This window comes from Gadus chalcogrammus, chromosome 12, assembly GCF_026213295.1.
Source record: "Gadus chalcogrammus isolate NIFS_2021 chromosome 12, NIFS_Gcha_1.0, whole genome shotgun sequence".
In the NCBI taxonomy this organism is placed as follows: Eukaryota; Metazoa; Chordata; class Actinopteri; order Gadiformes; family Gadidae; genus Gadus; species Gadus chalcogrammus.
In genome coordinates, this window is record NC_079423.1 from 7,141,410 (window position 1) to 7,164,910 (window position 23,501).

At 44.6% G+C, this 23,501-nt stretch overlaps 35 non-coding genes and 1 pseudogene across 35 annotated transcripts; all 36 read left to right on the top strand.

Moving 5' to 3' along the window:
* The first annotated feature begins 74 nt into the window (after positions 1 to 74).
* Positions 75 to 193, top strand: LOC130400363 (5S ribosomal RNA). The gene has a single exon (XR_008902841.1). It is a non-coding gene; the product is annotated as a 5S ribosomal RNA (ribosomal RNA).
* A 529-nt stretch (positions 194 to 722) lies between these two features.
* On the top strand, positions 723 to 841 carry LOC130396555 (5S ribosomal RNA). The gene has a single exon (XR_008899183.1). It is a non-coding gene; the product is annotated as a 5S ribosomal RNA (ribosomal RNA).
* Positions 842 to 1,369: 528 nt separating this feature from the next.
* LOC130396557 (5S ribosomal RNA) lies at positions 1,370 to 1,488 on the top strand. Its single transcript, XR_008899185.1, has one exon. It is a non-coding gene; the product is annotated as a 5S ribosomal RNA (ribosomal RNA).
* Positions 1,489 to 2,016: 528 nt separating this feature from the next.
* Positions 2,017 to 2,135, top strand: LOC130396558 (5S ribosomal RNA). The gene has a single exon (XR_008899186.1). It is a non-coding gene; the product is annotated as a 5S ribosomal RNA (ribosomal RNA).
* A 528-nt stretch (positions 2,136 to 2,663) lies between these two features.
* Positions 2,664 to 2,782, top strand: LOC130396559 (5S ribosomal RNA). The gene has a single exon (XR_008899187.1). It is a non-coding gene; the product is annotated as a 5S ribosomal RNA (ribosomal RNA).
* A 528-nt stretch (positions 2,783 to 3,310) lies between these two features.
* Positions 3,311 to 3,429, top strand: LOC130396560 (5S ribosomal RNA). The gene has a single exon (XR_008899188.1). It is a non-coding gene; the product is annotated as a 5S ribosomal RNA (ribosomal RNA).
* A 530-nt stretch (positions 3,430 to 3,959) lies between these two features.
* Positions 3,960 to 4,078, top strand: LOC130396561 (5S ribosomal RNA). The gene has a single exon (XR_008899189.1). It is a non-coding gene; the product is annotated as a 5S ribosomal RNA (ribosomal RNA).
* A 526-nt stretch (positions 4,079 to 4,604) lies between these two features.
* Positions 4,605 to 4,723, top strand: LOC130396562 (5S ribosomal RNA). The gene has a single exon (XR_008899190.1). It is a non-coding gene; the product is annotated as a 5S ribosomal RNA (ribosomal RNA).
* A 529-nt stretch (positions 4,724 to 5,252) lies between these two features.
* Positions 5,253 to 5,371, top strand: LOC130396563 (5S ribosomal RNA). The gene has a single exon (XR_008899191.1). It is a non-coding gene; the product is annotated as a 5S ribosomal RNA (ribosomal RNA).
* A 529-nt stretch (positions 5,372 to 5,900) lies between these two features.
* On the top strand, positions 5,901 to 6,019 carry LOC130396564 (5S ribosomal RNA). Its single transcript, XR_008899192.1, has one exon. It is a non-coding gene; the product is annotated as a 5S ribosomal RNA (ribosomal RNA).
* A 529-nt stretch (positions 6,020 to 6,548) lies between these two features.
* Positions 6,549 to 6,667, top strand: LOC130400295 (5S ribosomal RNA). The gene has a single exon (XR_008902768.1). It is a non-coding gene; the product is annotated as a 5S ribosomal RNA (ribosomal RNA).
* A 527-nt stretch (positions 6,668 to 7,194) lies between these two features.
* LOC130396565 (5S ribosomal RNA) lies at positions 7,195 to 7,313 on the top strand. The gene has a single exon (XR_008899193.1). It is a non-coding gene; the product is annotated as a 5S ribosomal RNA (ribosomal RNA).
* A 528-nt stretch (positions 7,314 to 7,841) lies between these two features.
* On the top strand, positions 7,842 to 7,959 carry LOC130394002 (5S ribosomal RNA). Its single transcript, XR_008897203.1, has one exon. It is a non-coding gene; the product is annotated as a 5S ribosomal RNA (ribosomal RNA).
* A 528-nt stretch (positions 7,960 to 8,487) lies between these two features.
* LOC130400630 (5S ribosomal RNA) lies at positions 8,488 to 8,606 on the top strand. Its single transcript, XR_008903108.1, has one exon. It is a non-coding gene; the product is annotated as a 5S ribosomal RNA (ribosomal RNA).
* A 529-nt stretch (positions 8,607 to 9,135) lies between these two features.
* LOC130395920 (5S ribosomal RNA) lies at positions 9,136 to 9,252 on the top strand. Its single transcript, XR_008898912.1, has one exon. It is a non-coding gene; the product is annotated as a 5S ribosomal RNA (ribosomal RNA).
* A 526-nt stretch (positions 9,253 to 9,778) lies between these two features.
* Positions 9,779 to 9,897, top strand: LOC130394982 (5S ribosomal RNA). The gene has a single exon (XR_008898088.1). It is a non-coding gene; the product is annotated as a 5S ribosomal RNA (ribosomal RNA).
* A 529-nt stretch (positions 9,898 to 10,426) lies between these two features.
* Positions 10,427 to 10,546, top strand: LOC130395092 (5S ribosomal RNA). Its single transcript, XR_008898188.1, has one exon. It is a non-coding gene; the product is annotated as a 5S ribosomal RNA (ribosomal RNA).
* A 527-nt stretch (positions 10,547 to 11,073) lies between these two features.
* LOC130394471 (5S ribosomal RNA) lies at positions 11,074 to 11,191 on the top strand. Its single transcript, XR_008897626.1, has one exon. It is a non-coding gene; the product is annotated as a 5S ribosomal RNA (ribosomal RNA).
* Positions 11,192 to 11,719: 528 nt separating this feature from the next.
* On the top strand, positions 11,720 to 11,838 carry LOC130400819 (5S ribosomal RNA). The gene has a single exon (XR_008903292.1). It is a non-coding gene; the product is annotated as a 5S ribosomal RNA (ribosomal RNA).
* Positions 11,839 to 12,367: 529 nt separating this feature from the next.
* LOC130396566 (5S ribosomal RNA) lies at positions 12,368 to 12,486 on the top strand. Its single transcript, XR_008899194.1, has one exon. It is a non-coding gene; the product is annotated as a 5S ribosomal RNA (ribosomal RNA).
* A 525-nt stretch (positions 12,487 to 13,011) lies between these two features.
* On the top strand, positions 13,012 to 13,129 carry LOC130394657 (5S ribosomal RNA). Its single transcript, XR_008897794.1, has one exon. It is a non-coding gene; the product is annotated as a 5S ribosomal RNA (ribosomal RNA).
* A 528-nt stretch (positions 13,130 to 13,657) lies between these two features.
* LOC130396568 (5S ribosomal RNA) lies at positions 13,658 to 13,776 on the top strand. Its single transcript, XR_008899196.1, has one exon. It is a non-coding gene; the product is annotated as a 5S ribosomal RNA (ribosomal RNA).
* Positions 13,777 to 14,302: 526 nt separating this feature from the next.
* LOC130394265 (5S ribosomal RNA) lies at positions 14,303 to 14,420 on the top strand. The gene has a single exon (XR_008897440.1). It is a non-coding gene; the product is annotated as a 5S ribosomal RNA (ribosomal RNA).
* Positions 14,421 to 14,949: 529 nt separating this feature from the next.
* On the top strand, positions 14,950 to 15,068 carry LOC130396569 (5S ribosomal RNA). The gene has a single exon (XR_008899197.1). It is a non-coding gene; the product is annotated as a 5S ribosomal RNA (ribosomal RNA).
* Positions 15,069 to 15,596: 528 nt separating this feature from the next.
* Positions 15,597 to 15,715, top strand: LOC130396570 (5S ribosomal RNA). Its single transcript, XR_008899198.1, has one exon. It is a non-coding gene; the product is annotated as a 5S ribosomal RNA (ribosomal RNA).
* Positions 15,716 to 16,243: 528 nt separating this feature from the next.
* On the top strand, positions 16,244 to 16,362 carry LOC130396571 (5S ribosomal RNA). Its single transcript, XR_008899199.1, has one exon. It is a non-coding gene; the product is annotated as a 5S ribosomal RNA (ribosomal RNA).
* A 530-nt stretch (positions 16,363 to 16,892) lies between these two features.
* On the top strand, positions 16,893 to 17,010 carry LOC130400400 (5S ribosomal RNA). The gene has a single exon (XR_008902877.1). It is a non-coding gene; the product is annotated as a 5S ribosomal RNA (ribosomal RNA).
* A 526-nt stretch (positions 17,011 to 17,536) lies between these two features.
* Positions 17,537 to 17,655, top strand: LOC130396572 (5S ribosomal RNA). The gene has a single exon (XR_008899200.1). It is a non-coding gene; the product is annotated as a 5S ribosomal RNA (ribosomal RNA).
* Positions 17,656 to 18,183: 528 nt separating this feature from the next.
* Positions 18,184 to 18,302, top strand: LOC130396573 (5S ribosomal RNA). The gene has a single exon (XR_008899201.1). It is a non-coding gene; the product is annotated as a 5S ribosomal RNA (ribosomal RNA).
* A 527-nt stretch (positions 18,303 to 18,829) lies between these two features.
* Positions 18,830 to 18,948, top strand: LOC130396574 (5S ribosomal RNA). Its single transcript, XR_008899202.1, has one exon. It is a non-coding gene; the product is annotated as a 5S ribosomal RNA (ribosomal RNA).
* A 527-nt stretch (positions 18,949 to 19,475) lies between these two features.
* LOC130396575 (5S ribosomal RNA) lies at positions 19,476 to 19,594 on the top strand. Its single transcript, XR_008899203.1, has one exon. It is a non-coding gene; the product is annotated as a 5S ribosomal RNA (ribosomal RNA).
* A 530-nt stretch (positions 19,595 to 20,124) lies between these two features.
* On the top strand, positions 20,125 to 20,243 carry LOC130396577 (5S ribosomal RNA). Its single transcript, XR_008899204.1, has one exon. It is a non-coding gene; the product is annotated as a 5S ribosomal RNA (ribosomal RNA).
* Positions 20,244 to 20,767: 524 nt separating this feature from the next.
* LOC130396578 (5S ribosomal RNA) lies at positions 20,768 to 20,886 on the top strand. The gene has a single exon (XR_008899205.1). It is a non-coding gene; the product is annotated as a 5S ribosomal RNA (ribosomal RNA).
* A 528-nt stretch (positions 20,887 to 21,414) lies between these two features.
* LOC130399805 (5S ribosomal RNA) lies at positions 21,415 to 21,533 on the top strand. The gene has a single exon (XR_008902303.1). It is a non-coding gene; the product is annotated as a 5S ribosomal RNA (ribosomal RNA).
* Positions 21,534 to 22,727: 1,194 nt separating this feature from the next.
* Positions 22,728 to 22,846, top strand: LOC130396204 (5S ribosomal RNA; annotated as a pseudogene).
* A 530-nt stretch (positions 22,847 to 23,376) lies between these two features.
* Positions 23,377 to 23,495, top strand: LOC130396580 (5S ribosomal RNA). The gene has a single exon (XR_008899207.1). It is a non-coding gene; the product is annotated as a 5S ribosomal RNA (ribosomal RNA).
* The last annotated feature ends 6 nt before the right edge of the window (positions 23,496 to 23,501 follow it).

Below are 23,501 nucleotides of genomic sequence, written 5' to 3' on the forward strand. Positions count from 1 at the left end.
AACGTCGAGCCTCAGCAGCTTTCACACTCCTTATGTGCTACTGTATAAAACCTGGTTTTGCGCCTGCACTAATTGCTTACGGCCATACCACCCTGAACACGCCCGATCTCGTCTGATCTCGGAAGCTAAGCAGGGTCGGGCCTGGTTAATACTTGGATGGGAGACCGCCTGGGAATACCAGGTGCTGTAAGCTTTTTCTTTTTCAACTCGAGCTCATTGACTCCGTGGCCTACCGTGGCGTACCGTGACCTGATGTTTACTGCCAACCGCTTTGGAGGATTTAAGCAACATACAAAAACTGACAACGTCTCTCAAAACTATTTTTGTGAAACATGAGGACAGTATAGTGATACTGCCAGCAGGGAGCACCAGAGAGCTGAACCGACAGTTGTACATTTCTTAAACTTTCACCAACACAAACACGCACGCTCACTTCAGATCATGGGAGGACGTCAAAAAATCACCACCCATTCTCTGACACTTTAACCGTTAACCTTGGTTCAAACATTTAACATCACACGCACACGCAGTGTATTTCAGATAATTAATGAATTCAGATGTCACAATGATCGTTTACATGGATAAGGAGTCCTACTGAATCAATTACTGCCGTTTATATCTAACTAATGATTGTTTTTGTAAAAGTGTAACGTCGAGCCTCAGCAGCTTTCTCACTCCTTATGTGCTACTGTATAAAACCTGGTTTTGCGCCTGCACTAATTGCTTACGGCCATACCACCCTGAACACGCCCGATCTCGTCTGATCTCGGAAGCTAAGCAGGGTCGGGCCTGGTTAGTACTTGGATGGGAGACCGCCTGGGAATACCAGGTGCTGTAAGCTTTTTCTTTTTCAACTCGAGCTCATTGACTCCGTGGCCTACCGTGGCGTACCGTGACCTGATGTTTACTGCCAACCGCTTTGGAGGATTTAAGCAACATACAAAAACTGACAACGTCTCTCAAAACTATTTTTGTGAAACATGAGGACAGTATAGTGATACTGCCAGCAGGGAGCACCAGAGAGCTGAACCGACAGTTGTACATTTCTTAAACTTTCACCAACACAAACACGCACGCTCACTTCAGATCATGGGAGGACGTCAAAAAATCACCACCCATTCTCTGACACTTTAACCGTTAACCTTGGTTCAAACATTTAACATCACACGCACACGCAGTGTATTTCAGATAATTAATGAATTCAGATGTCACAATGATCGTTTACATGGATAAGGAGTCCTACTGAATCAATTACTGCCGTTTATATCTAACTAATGATTGTTTTTGTAAAGTGTAACGTCGAGCCTCAGCAGCTTTCTCACTCCTTATGTGCTACTGTATAAAACCTGGTTTTGCGCCTGCACTAATTGCTTACGGCCATACCACCCTGAACACGCCCGATCTCGTCTGATCTCGGAAGCTAAGCAGGGTCGGGCCTGGTTAGTACTTGGATGGGAGACCGCCTGGGAATACCAGGTGCTGTAAGCTTTTTCTTTTTCAACTCGAGCTCATTGACTCCGTGGCCTACCGTGGCGTACCGTGACCTGATGTTTACTGCCAACCGCTTTGGAGGATTTAAGCAACATACAAAAACTGACAACGTCTCTCAAAACTATTTTTGTGAAACATGAGGACAGTATAGTGATACTGCCAGCAGGGAGCACCAGAGAGCTGAACCGACAGTTGTACATTTCTTAAACTTTCACCAACACAAACACGCACGCTCACTTCAGATCATGGGAGGACGTCAAAAAATCACCACCCATTCTCTGACACTTTAACCGTTAACCTTGGTTCAAACATTTAACATCACACGCACACGCAGTGTATTTCAGATAATTAATGAATTCAGATGTCACAATGATCGTTTACATGGATAAGGAGTCCTACTGAATCAATTACTGCCGTTTATATCTAACTAATGATTGTTTTTGTAAAAGTGTAACGTCGAGCCTCAGCAGCTTTCTCACTCCTTATGTGCTACTGTATAAACCTGGTTTTGCGCCTGCACTAATTGCTTACGGCCATACCACCCTGAACACGCCCGATCTCGTCTGATCTCGGAAGCTAAGCAGGGTCGGGCCTGGTTAGTACTTGGATGGGAGACCGCCTGGGAATACCAGGTGCTGTAAGCTTTTTCTTTTTCAACTCGAGCTCATTGACTCCGTGGCCTACCGTGGCGTACCGTGACCTGATGTTTACTGCCAACCGCTTTGGAGGATTTAAGCAACATACAAAAACTGACAACGTCTCTCAAAACTATTTTTGTGAAACATGAGGACAGTATAGTGATACTGCCAGCAGGGAGCACCAGAGAGCTGAACCGACAGTTGTACATTTCTTAAACTTTCACCAACACAAACACGCACGCTCACTTCAGATCATGGGAGGACGTCAAAAAATCACCACCCATTCTCTGACACTTTAACCGTTAACCTTGGTTCAAACATTTAACATCACACGCACACGCAGTGTATTTCAGATAATTAATGAATTCAGATGTCACAATGATCGTTTACATGGATAAGGAGTCCTACTGAATCAATTACTGCCGTTTATATCTAACTAATGATTGTTTTTGTAAAGTGTAACGTCGAGCCTCAGCAGCTTTCTCACTCCTTATGTGCTACTGTATAAAACCTGGTTTTGCGCCTGCACTAATTGCTTACGGCCATACCACCCTGAACACGCCCGATCTCGTCTGATCTCGGAAGCTAAGCAGGGTCGGGCCTGGTTAGTACTTGGATGGGAGACCGCCTGGGAATACCAGGTGCTGTAAGCTTTTTCTTTTTCAACTCGAGCTCATTGACTCCGTGGCCTACCGTGGCGTACCGTGACCTGATGTTTACTGCCAACCGCTTTGGAGGATTTAAGCAACATACAAAAACTGACAACGTCTCTCAAAACTATTTTTGTGAAACATGAGGACAGTATAGTGATACTGCCAGCAGGGAGCACCAGAGAGCTGAACCGACAGTTGTACATTTCTTAAACTTTCACCAACACAAACACGCACGCTCACTTCAGATCATGGGAGGACGTCAAAAAATCACCACCCATTCTCTGACACTTTAACCGTTAACCTTGGTTCAAACATTTAACATCACACGCACACGCAGTGTATTTCAGATAATTAATGAATTCAGATGTCACAATGATCGTTTACATGGATAAGGAGTCCTACTGAATCAATTACTGCCGTTTATATCTAACTAATGATTGTTTTTGTAAAAGTGTAACGTCGAGCCTCAGCAGCTTTCTCACTCCTTATGTGCTACTGTATAAACCTGGTTTTGCGCCTGCACTAATTGCTTACGGCCATACCACCCTGAACACGCCCGATCTCGTCTGATCTCGGAAGCTAAGCAGGGTCGGGCCTGGTTAGTACTTGGATGGGAGACCGCCTGGGAATACCAGGTGCTGTAAGCTTTTTCTTTTTCAACTCGAGCTCATTGACTCCGTGGCCTACCGTGGCGTACCGTGACCTGATGTTTACTGCCAACCGCTTTGGAGGATTTAAGCAACATACAAAAACTGACAACGTCTCTCAAAACTATTTTTGTGAAACATGAGGACAGTATAGTGATACTGCCAGCAGGGAGCACCAGAGAGCTGAACCGACAGTTGTACATTTCTTAAACTTTCACCAACACAAACACGCACGCTCACTTCAGATCATGGGAGGACGTCAAAAAATCACCACCCATTCTCTGACACTTTAACCGTTAACCTTGGTTCAAACATTTAACATCACACGCACACGCAGTGTATTTCAGATAATTAATGAATTCAGATGTCACAATGATCGTTTACATGGATAAGGAGTCCTACTGAATCAATTACTGCCGTTTATATCTAACTAATGATTGTTTTTGTAAAGAGTGTAACGTCGAGCCTCAGCAGCTTTCTCACTCCTTATGTGCTACTGTATAAAACCTGGTTTTGCGCCTGCACTAATTGCTTACGGCCATACCACCCTGAACACGCCCGATCTCGTCTGATCTCGGAAGCTAAGCAGGGTCGGGCCTGGTTAGTACTTGGATGGGAGACCGCCTGGGAATACCAGGTGCTGTAAGCTTTTCTTTTTCAACTCGAGCTCATTGACTCCGTGGCCTACCGTGGCGTACCGTGACCTGATGTTTACTGCCAACCGCTTTGGAGGATTTAAGCAACATACAAAAACTGACAACGTCTCTCAAAACTATTTTTGTGAAACATGAGGACAGTATAGTGATACTGCCAGCAGGGAGCACCAGAGAGCTGAACCGACAGTTGTACATTTCTTAAACTTTCACCAACACAAACACGCACGCTCACTTCAGATCATGGGAGGACGTCAAAAATCACCACCCATTCTCTGACACTTTAACCGTTAACCTTGGTTCAAACATTTAACATCACACGCACACGCAGTGTATTTCAGATAATTAATGAATTCAGATGTCACAATGATCGTTTACATGGATAAGGAGTCCTACTGAATCAATTACTGCCGTTTATATCTAACTAATGATTGTTTTTGTAAAAGTGTAACGTCGAGCCTCAGCAGCTTTCTCACTCCTTATGTGCTACTGTATAAACCTGGTTTTGCGCCTGCACTAATTGCTTACGGCCATACCACCCTGAACACGCCCGATCTCGTCTGATCTCGGAAGCTAAGCAGGGTCGGGCCTGGTTAGTACTTGGATGGGAGACCGCCTGGGAATACCAGGTGCTGTAAGCTTTTTCTTTTTCAACTCGAGCTCATTGCCTCCGTGGCCTACCGTGGCGTACCGTGACCTGATGTTTACTGCCAACCGCTTTGGAGGATTTAAGCAACATACAAAAACTGACAACGTCTCTCAAAACTATTTTTGTGAAACATGAGGACAGTATAGTGATACTGCCAGCAGGGAGCACCAGAGAGCTGAACCGACAGTTGTACATTTCTTAAACTTTCACCAACACAAACACGCACGCTCACTTCAGATCATGGGAGGACGTCAAAAAATCACCACCCATTCTCTGACACTTTAACCGTTAACCTTGGTTCAAACATTTAACATCACACGCACACGCAGTGTATTTCAGATAATTAATGAATTCAGATGTCACAATGATCGTTTACATGGATAAGGAGTCCTACTGAATCAATTACTGCCGTTTATATCTAACTAATGATTGTTTTTGTAAAAGTGTAACGTCGAGCCTCAGCAGCTTTCTCACTCCTTATGTGCTACTGTATAAAACCTGGTTTTGCGCCTGCACTAATTGCTTACGGCCATACCACCCTGAACACGCCCGATCTCGTCTGATCTCGGAAGCTAAGCAGGGTCGGGCCTGGTTAGTACTTGGATGGGAGACCGCCTGGGAATACCAGGTGCTGTAAGCTTTTTCTTTTTCAACTCGAGCTCATTGACTCCGTGGCCTACCGTGGCGTACCGTGACCTGATGTTTACTGCCAACCGCTTTGGAGGATTTAAGCAACATACAAAAACTGACAACGTCTCTCAAAACTATTTTTGTGAAACATGAGGACAGTATAGTGATACTGCCAGCAGGGAGCACCAGAGAGCTGAACCGACAGTTGTACATTTCTTAAACTTTCACCAACACAAACACGCACGCTCACTTCAGATCATGGGAGGACGTCAAAAAATCACCACCCATTCTCTGACACTTTAACCGTTAACCTTGGTTCAAACATTTAACATCACACGCACACGCAGTGTATTTCAGATAATTAATGAATTCAGATGTCACAATGATCGTTTACATGGATAAGGAGTCCTACTGAATCAATTACTGCCGTTTATATCTAACTAATGATTGTTTTTGTAAAAGTGTAACGTCGAGCCTCAGCAGCTTTCTCACTCCTTATGTGCTACTGTATGAAACCTGGTTTTGCGCCTGCACTAATTGCTTACGGCCATACCACCCTGAACACGCCCGATCTCGTCTGATCTCGGAAGCTAAGCAGGGTCGGGCCTGGTTAGTACTTGGATGGGAGACCGCCTGGGAATACCAGGTGCTGTAAGCTTTTTCTTTTTCAACTCGAGCTCATTGACTCCGTGGCCTACCGTGGCGTACCGTGACCTGATGTTTACTGCCAACCGCTTTGGAGGATTTAAGCAACATACAAAAACTGACAACGTCTCTCAAAACTATTTTTGTGAAACATGAGGACAGTATAGTGATACTGCCAGCAGGGAGCACCAGAGAGCTGAACCGACAGTTGTACATTTCTTAAACTTTCACCAACACAAACACGCACGCTCACTTCAGATCATGGGAGGACGTCAAAAAATCACCACCCATTCTCTGACACTTTAACCGTTAACCTTGGTTCAAACATTTAACATCACACGCACACGCAGTGTATTTCAGATAATTAATGAATTCAGATGTCACAATGATCGTTTACATGGATAAGGAGTCCTACTGAATCAATTACTGCCGTTTATATCTAACTAATGATTGTTTTTGTAAAAGTGTAACGTCGAGCCTCAGCAGCTTTCTCACTCCTTATGTGCTACTGTATAAAACCTGGTTTTGCGCCTGCACTAATTGCTTACGGCCATACCACCCTGAACACGCCCGATCTCGTCTGATCTCGGAGGCTAAGCAGGGTCGGGCCTGGTTAGTACTTGGATGGGAGACCGCCTGGGAATACCAGGTGCTGTAAGCTTTTCTTTTTCAACTCGAGCTCATTGACTCCGTGGCCTACCGTGGCGTACCGTGACCTGATGTTTACTGCCAACCGCTTTGGAGGATTTAAGCAACATACAAAAACTGACAACGTCTCTCAAAACTATTTTTGTGAAACATGAGGACAGTATAGTGATACTGCCAGCAGGGAGCACCAGAGAGCTGAACCGACAGTTGTACATTTCTTAAACTTTCACCAACACAAACACGCACGCTCACTTCAGATCATGGGAGGACGTCAAAAAATCACCACCCATTCTCTGACACTTTAACCGTTAACCTTGGTTCAACATTTAACATCACACGCACACGCAGTGTATTTCAGATAATTAATGAATTCAGATGTCACAATGATCGTTTACATGGATAAGGAGTCCTACTGAATCAATTACTGCCGTTTATATCTAACTAATGATTGTTTTTGTAAGAGTGTAACGTCGAGCCTCAGCAGCTTTCTCACTCCTTATGTGCTACTGTATAAAACCTGGTTTTGCGCCTGCACTAATTGCTTACGGCCATACCACCCTGAACACGCCCGATCTCGTCTGATCTCGGAAGCTAAGCAGGGTCGGGCCTGGTTAGTACTTGGATGGGAGACCGCCTGGGAATACCAGGTGCTGTAAGCTTTTTCTTTTTCAACTCGAGCTCATTGCCTCCGTGGCCTACCGTGGCGTACCGTGACCTGATGTTTACTGCCAACCGCTTTGGAGGATTTAAGCAACATACAAAAACTGACAACGTCTCTCAAAACTATTTTTGTGAAACATGAGGACAGTATAGTGATACTGCCAGCAGGGAGCACCAGAGAGCTGAACCGACAGTTGTACATTTCTTAAACTTTCACCAACACAAACACGCACGCTCACTTCAGATCATGGGAGGACGTCAAAAAATCACCACCCATTCTCTGACACTTTAACCGTTAACCTTGGTTCAAACATTTAACATCACACGCACACGCAGTGTATTTCAGATAATTAATGAATTCAGATGTCACAATGATCGTTTACATGGATAAGGAGTCCTACTGAATCAATTACTGCCGTTTATATCTAACTAATGATTGTTTTTGTAAAAGTGTAACGTCGAGCCTCAGCAGCTTTCTCACTCCTTATGTGCTACTGTATAAAACCTGGTTTTGCGCCTGCACTAATGCTTACGGCCATACCACCCTGAACACGCCGATCTCGTCTGATCTCGGAAGCTAAGCAGGGTCGGGCCTGGTTAGTACTTGGATGGGAGACCGCCTGGGAATACCAGGTGCTGTAAGCTTTTTCTTTTTCAACTCGAGCTCATTGCCTCCGTGGCCTACCGTGGCGTACCGTGACCTGATGTTTACTGCCAACCGCTTTGGAGGATTTAAGCAACATACAAAAACTGACAACGTCTCTCAAAACTATTTTTGTGAAACATGAGGACAGTATAGTGATACTGCCAGCAGGGAGCACCAGAGAGCTGAACCGACAGTTGTACATTTCTTAAACTTTCACCAACACAAACACGCACGCTCACTTCAGATCATGGGAGGACGTCAAAAAATCACCACCCATTCTCTGACACTTTAACCGTTAACCTTGGTTCAAACATTTAACATCACACGCACACGCAGTGTATTTCAGATAATTAATGAATTCAGATGTCACAATGATCGTTTACATGGATAAGGAGTCCTACTGAATCAATTACTGCGTTTATATCTAACTAATGATTGTTTTTGTAAAAGTGTAACGTCGAGCCTCAGCAGCTTTCTCACTCCTTATGTGCTACTGTATAAAACCTGGTTTTGCGCCTGCACTAATTGCTTACGGCCATACCACCCTGAACACGCCCGATCTCGTCTGATCTCGGAAGCTAAGCAGGGTCGGGCATGGTTAGTACTTGGATGGGAGACCGCCTGGGAATACCAGGTGCTGTAAGCTTTTTCTTTTTCAACTCGAGCTCATTGCCTCCGTGGCCTACCGTGGCGTACCGTGACCTGATGTTTACTGCCAACCGCTTTGGAGGATTTAAGCAACATACAAAAACTGACAACGTCTCTCAAAACTATTTTTGTGAAACATGAGGACAGTATAGTGATACTGCCAGCAGGGAGCACCAGAGAGCTGAACCGACAGTTGTACATTTCTTAAACTTTCACCAACACAAACACGCACGCTCACTTCAGATCATGGGAGGACGTCAAAAAATCACCACCCATTCTCTGACACTTTAACCGTTAACCTTGGTTCAAACATTTAACATCACACGCACACGCAGTGTATTTCAGATAATTAATGAATTCAGATGTCACAATGATCGTTTACATGGATAAGGAGTCCTACTGAATCAATTACTGCCGTTTATATCTAACTAATGATTGTTTTTGTAAGAGTGTAACGTCGAGCCTCAGCAGCTTTCTCACTCCTTATGTGCTACTGTATAAAACCTGGTTTTGCGCCTGCACTAATTGCTACGGCCATACCACCTGAACACGCCCGATCTCGTCTGATCTCGGAAGCTAAGCAGGGTCGGGCCTGGTTAGTACTTGGATGGGAGACCGCTTGGGAATACCAGGTGCTGTAAGCTTTTCTTTTTCAACTCGAGCTCATTGACTCCGTGGCCTACCGTGGCGTACCGTGACCTGATGTTTACTGCCAACCGCTTTGGAGGATTTAAGCAACATACAAAAACTGACAACGTCTCTCAAAACTATTTTTGTGAAACATGAGGACAGTATAGTGATACTGCCAGCAGGGAGCACCAGAGAGCTGAACCGACAGTTGTACATTTCTTAAACTTTCACCAACACAAACACGCACGCTCACTTCAGATCATGGGAGGACGTCAAAAAATCACCACCCATTCTCTGACACTTTAACCGTTAACCTTGGTTCAAACATTTAACATCACACGCACACGCAGTGTATTTCAGATAATTAATGAATTCAGATGTCACAATGATCGTTTACATGGATAAGGAGTCCTACTGAATCAATTACTGCCGTTTATATCTAACTAATGATTGTTTTTGTAAAGTGTAACGTCGAGCCTCAGCAGCTTTCTCACTCCTTATGTGCTACTGTATAAACCTGGTTTTGCGCCTGCACTAATTGCTTACGGCCATACCCACCTGAACACGCCCGATCTCGTCTGATCTCGGAAGCTAAGCAGGGTCGGGCATGGTTAGTACTTGGATGGGAGACCGCCTGGGAATACCAGGTGCTGTAAGCTTTTTTCTTTTTCAACTCGAGCTCATTGCCTCCGTGGCCTACCGTGGCGTACCGTGACCTGATGTTACTGCCAACCGCTTTGGAGGATTAAGCAACATACAAAAACTGACAACGTCTCTCAAAACTATTTTTGTGAAACATGAGGACAGTATAGTGATACTGCCAGCAGGGAGCACCAGAGAGCTGAACCGACAGTTGTACATTTCTTAAACTTTTCACCAACACAAACACGCACGCTCACTTCAGATCATGGGAGGACGTCAAAAAATCACCACCCATTCTCTGACACTTTAACCGTTAACCTTGGTTCAAACATTTAACATCACACGCACACGCAGTGTATTTCAGATAATTAATGAATTCAGATGTCACAATGATCGGTTTACATGGATAAGGAGTCCTACTGAATCAATTACTGCCGTTTATATCTAACTAATGATTGTTTTTGTAAAAGTGTAACGTCGAGCCTCAGCAGCTTTCTCACTCCTTATGTGCTACTGTATGAAACCTGGTTTGCGCCTGCACTAATTGCTTACGGCCATACCACCTCTGAACACGCCCGATCTCGTCTGATCTCGAAAGCTAAGCAGGGTCGGGCCTGGTTAGTACTTGAATGGGAGACCGCCTGGGAATACCAGGTGCTGTAAGCTTTTTCTTTTTCAACTCGAGCTCATTGACTCCGTGGCCTACCGTGGCGTACCGTGACCTGATGTTTACTGCCAACCGCTTTGGAGGATTTAAGCAACATACAAAAACTGACAACGTCTCTCAAAACTATTTTTGTGAAACATGAGGACAGTATAGTGATTACTGCCAGCAGGGAGCACCAGAGAGCTGAACCGACAGTTGTACATTTCTTAAACTTTCACCAACACAAACACGCACGCTCACTTCAGATCATGGGAGGACGTCAAAAAATCACCACCCATTCTCTGACACTTTAACCGTTAACCTTGGTTCAAACATTTAACATCACACGCACACGCAGTGTATTTCAGATAATTAATGAATTCAGATGTCACAATGATCGTTTACATGGATAAGGAGTCCTACTGAATAATTACTGCCGTTTATATCTAACTAATGATTGTTTTTGTAAAAGTGTAACGTCGAGCCTCAGCAGCTTTCTCACTCCTTATGTGCTACTGTATAAACCTGGTTTTGCGCCTCACTAATTGCTTACGGCCATACCACCCTGAACACGCCCGATCTCGTCTGATCTCGGAAGCTAAGCAGGGTCGGCCTGGTTAGTACTTGGATGGGAGACCGCCTGGGAATACCAGGTGCTGTAAGCTTTTTCTTTTTAAACTCGAGCTCATTGCCTCCGTGGCCTACCGTGGCGTACCGTGACCTGATGTTTACTGCCAACCGCTTTGGAGGATTTAAGCAACATACAAAACTGACAACGTCTCTCAAAACTATTTTTGTGAAACATGAGGACAGTATAGTGATACTGCCAGCAGGGAGCACCAGAGAGCTGAAACGACAGTTGTACATTTCTTAAACTTTCACCAACACAAACACGCACGCTCACTTCAGATCATCGGAGGACGTCAAAAAATCACCACCCATTCTCTGACACTTTAACCGTTAACCTTGGTTCAAACATTTAACATCACACGCACACGCAGTGTATTTCAGATAATTAATGAATTCAGATGTCACAATGATCGTTTACATGGATAAGGAGTCCTACTGAATCAATTACTGCCGTTTATATCTAACTAATGATTGTTTTTGTAAAAGTGTAACGTCGAGCCTCAGCAGCTTTCACACTCCTTATGTGCTACTGTATAAAACCTGGTTTTGCGCCTGCACTAATTGCTTACGGCCATACCACCCTGAACACGCCCGATCTCGTCTGATCTCGGAAGCTAAGCAGGGTGGGGCCTGGTTAATACTTGGATGGGAGACCGCCTGGGAATACCAGGTGCTGTAAGCATTTTCTTTTTCAACTCGAGCTCATTGACTCCGTGGCCTACCGTGGCGTACCGTGACCTGATGTTACTGCCAACCGCTTTGGAGGATTTTAAGCAACATACAAAAACTGACAACGTCTCTCAAAACTATTTTGTGAAACATGAGGACAGTATAGTGATACTGCCAGCAGGGAGCACCAGAGAGCTGAACCGACAGTTGTACATTTCTTAAACTTTCACCAACACAAACACGCACGCTCACTTCAGATCATGGGAGGACGTCAAAAAATCACCACCCATTCTCTGACACTTTAACCGTTAACCTTGGTTCAAACATTTAACATCACACGCACACGCAGTGTATTTCAGATAATTAATGAATTCAGATGTCACAATGATCGTTTACATGGATAAGGAGTCCTACTGAATCAATTACTGCCGTTTATATCTAACTAATGATTGTTTTTGTAAAGTGTAACGTCGAGCCTCAGCAGCTTTCATCACTCCTTATGTGCTACTGTATAAAACCTGGTTTTTGCGCCTGCACTAATTGCTTACGGCCATACCACCCTGAACACGCCCGATCTCGTCTGATCTCGGAAGCTAAGCAGGGTCGGGCCTGGTTAGTACTTGGATGGGAGACCGCCTGGGAATACCAGGTGCTGTAAGCTTTTTCTTTTTCAACTCGAGCTCATTGACTCCGTGGCCTACCGTGGCGTACCGTGACCTGATGTTTACTGCCACCGCTTTGGAGGATTTAAGCAACATACAAAACTGACAACGTCTCTCAAAACTATTTTGTGAAACATGAGGACAGTATAGTGATACTGCCAGCAGGGAGCACCAGAGAGCTGAACCGACAGTTGTACATTTCTTAAACTTTCACCAACACAAACACGCACGCTCACTTCAGATCATGGGAGGACGTCAAAAAATCACCACCCATTCTCTGACACTTTAACCGTTAACCTTGGTTCAAACATTTAACATCACACGCACACGCAGTGTATTTCAGATAATTAATGATTCAGATGTCACAATGATCGTTTACATGGATAAGGAGTCCTACTGAATCAATTACTGCCGTTTATATCTAACTAATGATTGTTTTTGTAAAAGTGTAACGTCGAGCCTCAGCAGCTTTCACACTCCTTATGTGCTACTGTATAAAACCTGGTTTTGCGCCTGCACTAATTGCTTACGGCCATACCACCCTGAACACGCCCGATCTCGTCTGATCTCTGAAGCTAAGCAGGGTCGGGCCTGGTAGTACTTGGATGGGAGACCGCCTGGGAATACCAGGTGCTGTAAGCTTTTTCTTTTTCAACTCGAGCTCATTGCCTCCGTGGCCTACCGTGGCGTACCGTGACCTGATGTTTACTGCCAACCGCTTTGGAGGATTTAAGCAACATACAAAAACTGACAACGTCTCTCAAACTATTTTTGTGAAACATGAGGACAGTATAGTGATACTGCCAGCAGGGAGCACCAGAGAGCTGAACCGACAGTTGTACATTTCTAAAACTTTCACCAACACAAACACGCACGCTCACTTCAGATCATGGGAGGACGTCAAAAAATCACCACCCATTCTCTGACACTTTAACCGTTAACCTTGGTTCAAACATTTAACATCACACGCACACGCAGTGTATTTCAGATAATTAATGAATTCAGATGTCACAATGATCGTTTACATGGATAAGGAGTCCTACTGAATCAATTACTGCCGTTTATATCTAACTAATGATTGTTTTTGTAAAAGTGTAACGTCGAGCCTCAGCAGCTTTCTCACTCCTTATGTGCTACTGTATAAAACCTGGTTTTGCGCCTGCACTAATTGCTTACGGCCATACCACCCTGAACACGCCCGATCTCGTCTGATCTCGGAAGCTAAGCAGGGTCGGGCCTGGTTAGTACTTGGATGGGAGACCGCCTGGGAATACCAGGTGCTGTAAGCTTTTTCTTTTCAACTCGAGCTCATTGACTCCGTGGCTACCGTGGCGTACCGTGACCTGATGTTTACTGCCAACCGCTTTGGAGGATTTAAGCAACATACAAAAACTGACAACGTCTCTCAAAACTATTTTTTTGAAACATGAGGACAGTATAGTGATACTGCCAGCAGGGAGCACCAGAGAGCTGAACCGACATTTGTACATTTCTTAAACTTTCACCAACACAAACACGCACGCTCACTTCAGATCATGGGAGGACGTCAAAAAATCACCACCCATTCTCTGACACTTTAACCGTTAACCTTGGTTCAAACATTTAACATCACACGCACACGCAGTGTATTTCAGATAATTAATGAATTCAGATGTCACAATGATCGTTTACATGGATAAGGAGTCCTACTGAATCAATTACTGCCGTTTATATCTAACTAATGATTGTTTTGTAAAAGTGTAACGTCGAGCCTCAGCAGCTTTCTCACTCCTTATGTGCTACTGTATAAAACCTGGTTTTGCGCCTGCACTAATTGCTTACGGCCATACCACCCTGAACACGCCCGATCTCGTCTGATCTCGGAGCTAAGCAGGGTCGGGCCTGGTTAGTACTTGGATGGGAGACCGCCTGGGAATACCAGGTGCTGTAAGCTTTTTCTTTTTCAACTCGAGCTCATTGACTCCGTGGCCTACCGTGGCGTACCGTGACCTGATGTTTACTGCCAACCGCTTTGGAGGATTTAAGCAACATACAAAAACTGACAACGTCTCTCAAAACTATTTTTGTGAAACATGAGGACAGTATAGTGATACTGCCAGCAGGGAGCACCAGAGAGCTGAACCGACAGTTGTACATTTCTTAAACTTTCACCAACACAAACACGCACGCTCACTTCAGATCATGGGAGGACGTCAAAAAATCACCACCCATTCTCTGACACTTTAACCGTTAACCTTGGTTCAAACATTTAACATCACACGCACACGCAGTGTATTTCAGATAATTAATGAATTCAGATGTCACAATGATCGTTTACATGGATAAGGAGTCCTACTGAATCAATTACTGCCGTTTATATCTAACTAATGATTGTTTTTGTAAGAGTGTAACGTCGAGCCTCAGCAGCTTTCTCACTCCTTATGTGCTACTGTATAAAACCTGGTTTTGCGCCTGCACTAATTGCTTACGGCCATACCACCCTGAACACGCCCGATCTCGTCTGATCTCGGAAGCTAAGCAGGGTCGGGCCTGGTTAGTACTTGGATGGGAGACCGCCTGGGAATACCAGGTGCTGTAAGCTTTTTCTTTTTCAACTCGAGCTCATTGCCTCCGTGGCCTACCGTGGCGTACCGTGACCTGATGTTTACTGCCAACCGCTTTGGAGGATTTAAGCAACATACAAAAACTGACAACGTCTCTCAAAACTATTTTTGTGAAACATGAGGACAGTATAGTGATACTGCCAGCAGGGAGCACCAGAGAGCTGAACCGACAGTTGTACATTTCTTAAACTTTCACCAACACAAACACGCACGCTCACTTCAGATCATGGGAGGACGTCAAAAAATCACCACCCATTCTCTGACACTTTAACCGTTAACCTTGGTTCAAACATTTAACATCACACGCACACGCAGTGTATTTCAGATAATTAATGAATTCAGATGTCACAATGATCGTTTACATGGATAAGGAGTCCTACTGAATCAATTACTGCCGTTTATATCTAACTAATGATTGTTTTTGTAAAGTGTAACGTCGAGCCTCAGCAGCTTTCTCACTCCTTATGTGCTACTGTATAAAACCTGGTTTTGCGCCTGCACTAATTGCTTACGGCCATACCACCCTGAACACGCCCGATCTCGTCTGATCTCGGAAGCTAAGCAGGGTCGGGCCTGGTTAGTACTTGGATGGGAGACCGCCTGGGAATACCAGGTGCTGTAAGCTTTTTCTTTTTCAACTCGAGCTCATTGCCTCCGTGGCCTACCGTGGCGTACCGTGACCTGATGTTTACTGCCAACCGCTTTGGAGGATTTAAGCAACATACAAAAACTGACAACGTCTCTCAAAACTATTTTTGTGAAACATGAGGACAGTATAGTGATACTGCCAGCAGGGAGCACCAGAGAGCTGAACCGACAGTTGTACATTTCTTAAACTTTCACCAACACAAACACGCACGCTCACTTCAGATCATGGGAGGACGTCAAAAATCACCACCCATTCTCTGACACTTTAACCGTTAACCTTGGTTCAAACATTTAACATCACACGCACACGCAGTGTATTTCAGATAATTAATGAATTCAGATGTCACAATGATCGTTTACATGGATAAGGAGTCCTACTGAATCAATTACTGCCGTTTATATCTAACTAATGATTGTTTTTGTAAAAGTGTAACGTCGAGCCTCAGCAGCTTTCTCACTCCTTATGTGCTACTGTATAAAACCTGGTTTTGCGCCTGCACTAATTGCTTACGGCCATACCACCCTGAACACGCCCGATCTCGTCTGATCTCGGAAGCTAAGCAGGGTCGGGCCTGGTTAGTACTTGGATGGGAGACCGCCTGGGAATACCAGGTGCTGTAAGCTTTTTCTTTTTCAACTCGAGCTCATTGACTCCGTGGCCTACCGTGGCGTACCGTGACCTGATGTTTACTGCCAACCGCTTTGGAGGATTTAAGCAACATACAAAAACTGACAACGTCTCTCAAAACTATTTTTGTGAAACATGAGGGACAGTATAGTGATACTGCCAGCAGGGAGCACCAGAGAGCTGAACCGACAGTTGTACATTTCTTAAACTTTCACCAACACAAACACGCACGCTCACTTCAGATCATGGGAGGACGTCAAAAAATCACCACCCATTCTCTGACACTTTAACCGTTAACCTTGGTTCAAACATTTAACATCACACGCACACGCAGTGTATTTCAGATAATTAATGAATTCAGATGTCACAATGATCGTTTACATGGATAAGGAGTCCTACTGAATCAATTACTGCCGTTTATATCTAACTAATGATTGTTTTTGTAAAAGTGTAACGTCGAGCCTCAGCAGCTTTCACACTCCTTATGTGCTACTGTATAAAACCTGGTTTTGCGCCTGCACTAATTGCTTACGGCCATACCACCCTGAACACGCCCGATCTCGTCTGATCTCGGAAGCTAAGCAGGGTCGGGCCTGGTTAGTACTTGGATGGGAGACCGCCTGGGAATACAGGTGCTGTAAGCTTTTCTTTTTCAACTCGAGCTCATTGACTCCGTGGCCTACCGTGGCGTACCGTGACCTGATGTTTACTGCCAACCGCTTTGGAGGATTTAAGCAACATACAAAAACTGACAACGTCTCTCAAAACTATTTTTGTGAAACATGAGGACAGTATAGTGATACTGCCAGCAGGGAGCACCAGAGAGCTGAACCGACAGTTGTACATTTCTTAAACTTTCACCAACACAAACACGCACGCTCACTTCAGATCATGGGAGGACGTCAAAAATCACCACCCATTCTCTGACACTTTAACCGTTAACCTTGGTTCAAACATTTAACATCACACGCACACGCAGTGTATTTCAGATATTAATGAATTCAGATGTCACAATGATCGTTTACATGGATAAGGAGTCCTACTGAATCAATTACTGCCGTTTATATCTAACTAATGATTGTTTTTGTAAAAGTGTAACGTCAAGCCTCAGCAGCTTTCTCACTCCTTATGTGCTACTGTATAAAACCTGGTTTTGCGCCTGCACTAATTGCTTACGGCCATACCACCCTGAACACGCCCGATCTCGTCTGATCTCGGAAGCTAAGCAGGGTCGGGCCTGGTTAGTACTTGGATGGGAGACCGCCTGGGAATACCAGGTGCTGTAAGCTTTTCTTTTTCAACTCGAGCTCATTGACTCCGTGGCTACCGTGGCGTACCGTGACCTGATGTTTACTGCCAACCGCTTTGGAGGATTTAAGCAACATACAAAAACTGACAACGTCTCTCAAAACTATTTTTGTGAAACATGAGGACAGTATAGTGATACTGCCAGCAGGGAGCACCAGAGAGCTGAACCGACAGTTGTACATTTCTTAAACTTTCACCAACACAAACACGCACGCTCACTTCAGATCATGGGAGGACGTCAAAAAATCACCACCCATTCTCTGACACTTTAACCGTTAACCTTGGTTCAAACATTTAACATCACACGCACACGCAGTGTATTTCAGATAATTAATGAATTCAGATGTCACAATGATCGTTTACATGGATAAGGAGTCCTACTGAATCAATTACTGCCGTTTATATCTAACTAATGATTTGTTTTTGTAAAGTGTAACGTCGAAGCCTCAGCAGCTTTCTCACTCCTTATGTGCTACTGTATAAAACCTGGTTTTGCGCCTGCACTAATTGCTTACGGCCATACCACCCTGAACACGCCCGATCTCGTCTGATCTCGGAAGCTAAGCAGGGTCGGGCCTGGTTAGTACTTGGATGGGAGACCGCCTGGGAATACCAGGTGCTGTAAGCTTTTTCTTTTTCAACTCGAGCTCATTGACTCCGTGGCCTACCGTGGCGTACCGTGACCTGATGTTTACTGCCAACCCCTTTGGAGGATTTAAGCAACATACAAAAACTGACAACGTCTCTCAAACTATTTTTGTGAACATGAGGACAGTATAGTGATACTGCCAGCAGGGAGCACCAGAGAGCTGAACCGACAGTTGTACATTTCTTAAACTTTCACCAACACAAACACGCACGCTCACTTCAGATCATGGGAGGACGTCAAAAAATCACCACCCATTCTCTGACACTTTAACCGTTAACCTTGGTTCAAACATTTAACATCACACGCACACGCAGTGTATTTCAGATAATTAATGAATTCAGATGTCACAATGATCGTTTACATGGATAAGGAGTCCTACTGAATCAATTACTGCCGTTTATATCTAACTAATGATTGTTTTTGTAAGAGTGTAACGTCGAGCCTCAGCAGCTTTCTCACTCCTTATGTGCTACTGTATAAAACCTGGTTTTGCGCCTGCACTAATTGCTTACGGCCATACCACCCTGAACACGCCCGATCTCGTCTGATCTCGGAAGCTAAGCAGGGTCGGGCCTGGTTAGTACTTGGATGGGAGACCGCCTGGGAATACCAGGTGCTGTAAGCTTTTTCTTTTTCAACTCGAGCTCATTGCCTCCGTGGCCTACCGTGGCGTACCGTGACCTGATGTTTACTGCCAACCGCTTTGGAGGATTTAAGCAACATACAAAAACTGACAACGTCTCTCAAAACTATTTTTGTGAAACATGAGGACAGTATAGTGATACTGCCAGCAGGGAGCACCAGAGAGCTGAACCGACAGTTGTACATTTCTTAAACTTTCACCAACACAACACGCACGCTCACTTCAGATCATGGGAGGACGTCAAAAAATCACCACCCATTCTCTGACACTTTAACCGTTAACCTTGGTTCAAACATTTAACATCACACGCACACGCAGTGTATTTCAGATAATTAATGAATTCAGATGTCACAATGATCGTTTACATGGATAAGGAGTCCTACTGAATCAATTACTGCCGTTTATATCTAACTAATGATTGTTTTTGTAAAGTGTAACGTCGAGCCTCAGCAGCTTTCTCACTCCTTATGTGCTACTGTATAAAACCTGGTTTTGCGCCTGCACTAATTGCTTACGGCCATACCACCCTGAACACGCCCGATCTCGTCTGATCTCGGAAGCTAAGCAGGGTCGGGCCTGGTTAGTACTTGGATGGGAGACCGCCTGGGAATACCAGGTGCTGTAAGCTATTTTCTTTTTCAACTCGAGCTCATTGACTCCGTGGCCTACCGTGGCGTACCGTGACCTGATGTTTACTGCCAACCGCTTTGGAGGATTTAAGCAACATACAAAAACTGACAACGTCTCTCAAAACTATTTTTGTGAAACATGAGGACAGTATAGTGATACTGCCAGCAGGGAGCACCAGAGAGCTGAACCGACAGTTGCTACATTTCTTAAACTTTCACCAACACAAACACGCACGCTCACTTCAGATCATGGGAGGACGTCAAAAAATCACCACCCATTCTCTGACACTTTAACCGTTAACCTTGGTTCAAACATTTAACATCACACGCACACGCAGTGTATTTCAGATAATTAATGAATTCAGATGTCACAATGATCGTTACATGGATAAGGAGTCCTACTGAATCAATTACTGCCGTTTATATCTAACTAATGATTGTTTTTGTAAAGTGTAACGTCGAAGCCTCAGCAGCTTTCTCACTCCTTATGTGCTACTGTATAAAACCTGGTTTTGCGCCTGCACTAATTGCTTACGGCCATACCACCCTGAACACGCCCGATCTCGTCTGATCTCGGAAGCTAAGCAGGGTCGGGCCTGGTTAGTACTTGGATGGGAGACCGCCTGGGAATACCAGGTGCTGTAAGCTTTTCTTTTTCAACTCGAGCTCATTGACTCCGTGGCCTACCGTGGCGTACCGTGACCTGATGTTTACTGCCAACCGCTTTGGAGGATTTAAGCAACATACAAAAACTGACAACGTCTCTCAAAACTATTTTTGTGAAACATGAGGACAGTATAGTGATACTGCCAGCAGGGAGCACCAGAGAGCTGAAACGACAGTTGTACATTTCTTAAACTTTCACCAACACAACCACGCACGCTCACTTCAGATCATGGAGGACGTCAAAAAATCACCACCCATTCTCTGACACTTTAACCGTTAACCTTGGTTCAAACATTTAACATCACACGCACACGCAGTGTATTTCAGATAATTAATGAATTCAGATGTCACAATGATCGTTACATGGATAAGGAGTCCTACTGAATCAATTACTGCCGTTTATATCTAACTAATGATTGTTTTGTAAAGTGTAACGTCGAGCCTCAGCAGCTTTCTCACTCCTTATGTGCTACTGTATAAAACCTGGTTTTGCGCCTGCACTAATTGCTTACGGCCATACCACCCTGAACACGCCCGATCTCGTCTGATCTCGGAAGCTAAGCAGGGTCGGGCCTGGTTAGTACTTGGATGGGAGACCGCCTGGGAATACCAGGTGCTGTAAGCTTTTTCTTTTTCAACTCGAGCTCATTGACTCCGTGGCCTACCGTGGCGTACCGTGACCTGATGTTTACTGCCAACCGCTTTGGAGGATTTAAGCAACATACAAAAACTGACAACGTCTCTCAAAACTATTTTTGTGAAACATGAGGACAGTATAGTGATACTGCCAGCAGGGAGCACCAGAGAGCTGAACCGACAGTTGTACATTTCTTAAACTTTCACCAACACAAACACGCACGCTCACTTCAGATCATGGGAGGACGTCAAAAAATCACCACCCATTCTCTGACACTTTAACCGTTAACCTTGGTTCAAACATTTAACATCACACGCACACGCAGTGTATTTCAGATAATTAATGAATTCAGATGTCACAATGATCGTTTACATGGATAAGGAGTCCTACTGAAATCAATACTGCCGTTTATATCTAACTAATGATTGTTTTGTAAAGAGTGTAACGTCGAGCCTCAGCAGCTTTCTCACTCCTTATGTGCTACTGTAGAAACCTGGTTTTGCGCCTGCACTAATTGCTTACGGCCATACCCCCCTGAACACGCCCGATCTCGTCTGATCTCGGAAGCTAAGCAGGGTCGGGCCTGGTTAGTACTTGGATGGGAGACCGCCTGGGAATACCAGGTGCTGTAAGCTTTTTCTTTTTCAACTCGAGCTCATTGCCTCCGTGGCCTCCCGTGGCGTACCGTGACCTGATGTTTACTGCCAACCGCTTTGGAGGATTTAAGCAACATACAAAAACTGACACCGTCTCTCAAAACTATTTTGTGAAACATGAGGACAGTATAGTGATACTGCCAGCAGGGAGCACCAGAGAGCTGAAACGACAGTTGTACATTTCTTAAACTTTCACCAACACCAACACAAACACGCACGCTCACTTCAGATCATGGGAGGACGTCAAAAAATCACCACCCATTCTCTGACACTTTAACCGTTAACCTGGGTTCAAACATTTAACATCACACGCCACGCAGTGTATTTCAGATAATTAATGAATTCAGATGTCACAATGATCGTTTACATGGATAAGGAGTCCTAACTGAATCAATTACTGCCGTTTATATCTAACTAATGATTGTTTTGTAAAGAGTGTAACGTCGAGCCTCAGCAGCTTTCCTCACTCCTTATGTGCTACTGTATAAAACCTGGTTTTGCGCCTGCACTAATTGCTTACGGCCATACCACCCTGAACACGCCCGTACTCGGATCTGTGATCTCGGAAGCTAAGCAGGGTCGGGCCTGGTTAGTACTTGGATGGAGACCGCCTGGGGAATACCAGGTGCTTGTAGCTTTTTCTTTTTCAAACTCGAGCTCATGGACTCCGTGGTCCTACCGTGGGTACCGTGACCTGATGTTTACTGCATCAACCGCTTTGGAGGATTTAAGCAACATACAAAACCTGACAACGTCTCTCAAAACTATTTTTGTGAAACATGAGGACAGTATAGTGATACTGCCAGCAGGGTAGCACCAGAGAGCTGAACCGACAGTCTGTACATTTCTTAAACTTTCACCAACACAAACACGCACGCTCACTTCAGATCATGGGAGGACGTCAAAAATCACCCACCCTATCTCTGACACTTTAACCGTTAACTTGGTTCAAACATTTAACATCACACGCACACGCAGTGTATTTCAGATAATTAATGAATTCATGATGTCACAATGATCGTTTACATGGATAAGGAGTCTACTGAATCAATTACTTGCCGTTTATATCTAACTAATGGATTGTTTTTGTAAGAGTGTAACGTCGAGCCTCAGGCAGCTTTCTCACTCCTTATGTGCTACTGTATAAAACCTGTTTTGCGCCTGCACTAATTTGCGTACGGCCATACCACCCTGAACACGCCCGATCTCGTCTGATCTCGGAACTAAGAAGGGTCGGGCCTGGTTAGTAACTGGATGGGAGACCGCCTGGGAATACCAGGTGCTCGTAAGCTTTTCTTTTTCAACTCGAGCTCATTGACTCCGTGGCCTTACCTGGCGTACCGTGACCTGATGTTTACTGCCAACCGCTTTGGTAGGATTTAAGCCAACATACAAAAACTGACAACGTCTCTCAAAACTATTTTTTGTTGAAACATGAGGACAGTATAGTGATACTGCCAGCAGGGAGCACCAGAGAGCTGAACCGACAGTTGTACATTTCTTAAACTTTCACCAACACAAACACGCACGCTCACTTCAGATCATGGGAGGACGTCAAAAAATCACCACCCATTCTCTGACACTTTAACCGTTAACCTTGGTTCAAACATTTAACATCACACGCACACGCAGTGTATTTCAGATAATTAATGAATTCAGATGTCACAATGATCGTTTACATGGATAAGGAGTCCTACTGAATCAATTACTGCCGTTTATATCTAACTAATGATTGTTTTTGTAAAAGTGTAACGTCGCCTCAGCAGCTTTCTCACTCCTTATGTGCTACTGTATAAAACCTGGTTTTGCGCCTGCACTAATTGCTTACGGCCATACCACCCTGAACACGCCCGATCTCGTCTGATCTCGGAAGCTAAGCAGGGTCGGGCCTGGTTAGTACTTGGATGGGAGACCGCCTGGGAATACCAGGTGCTGTAAGCTTTTTCT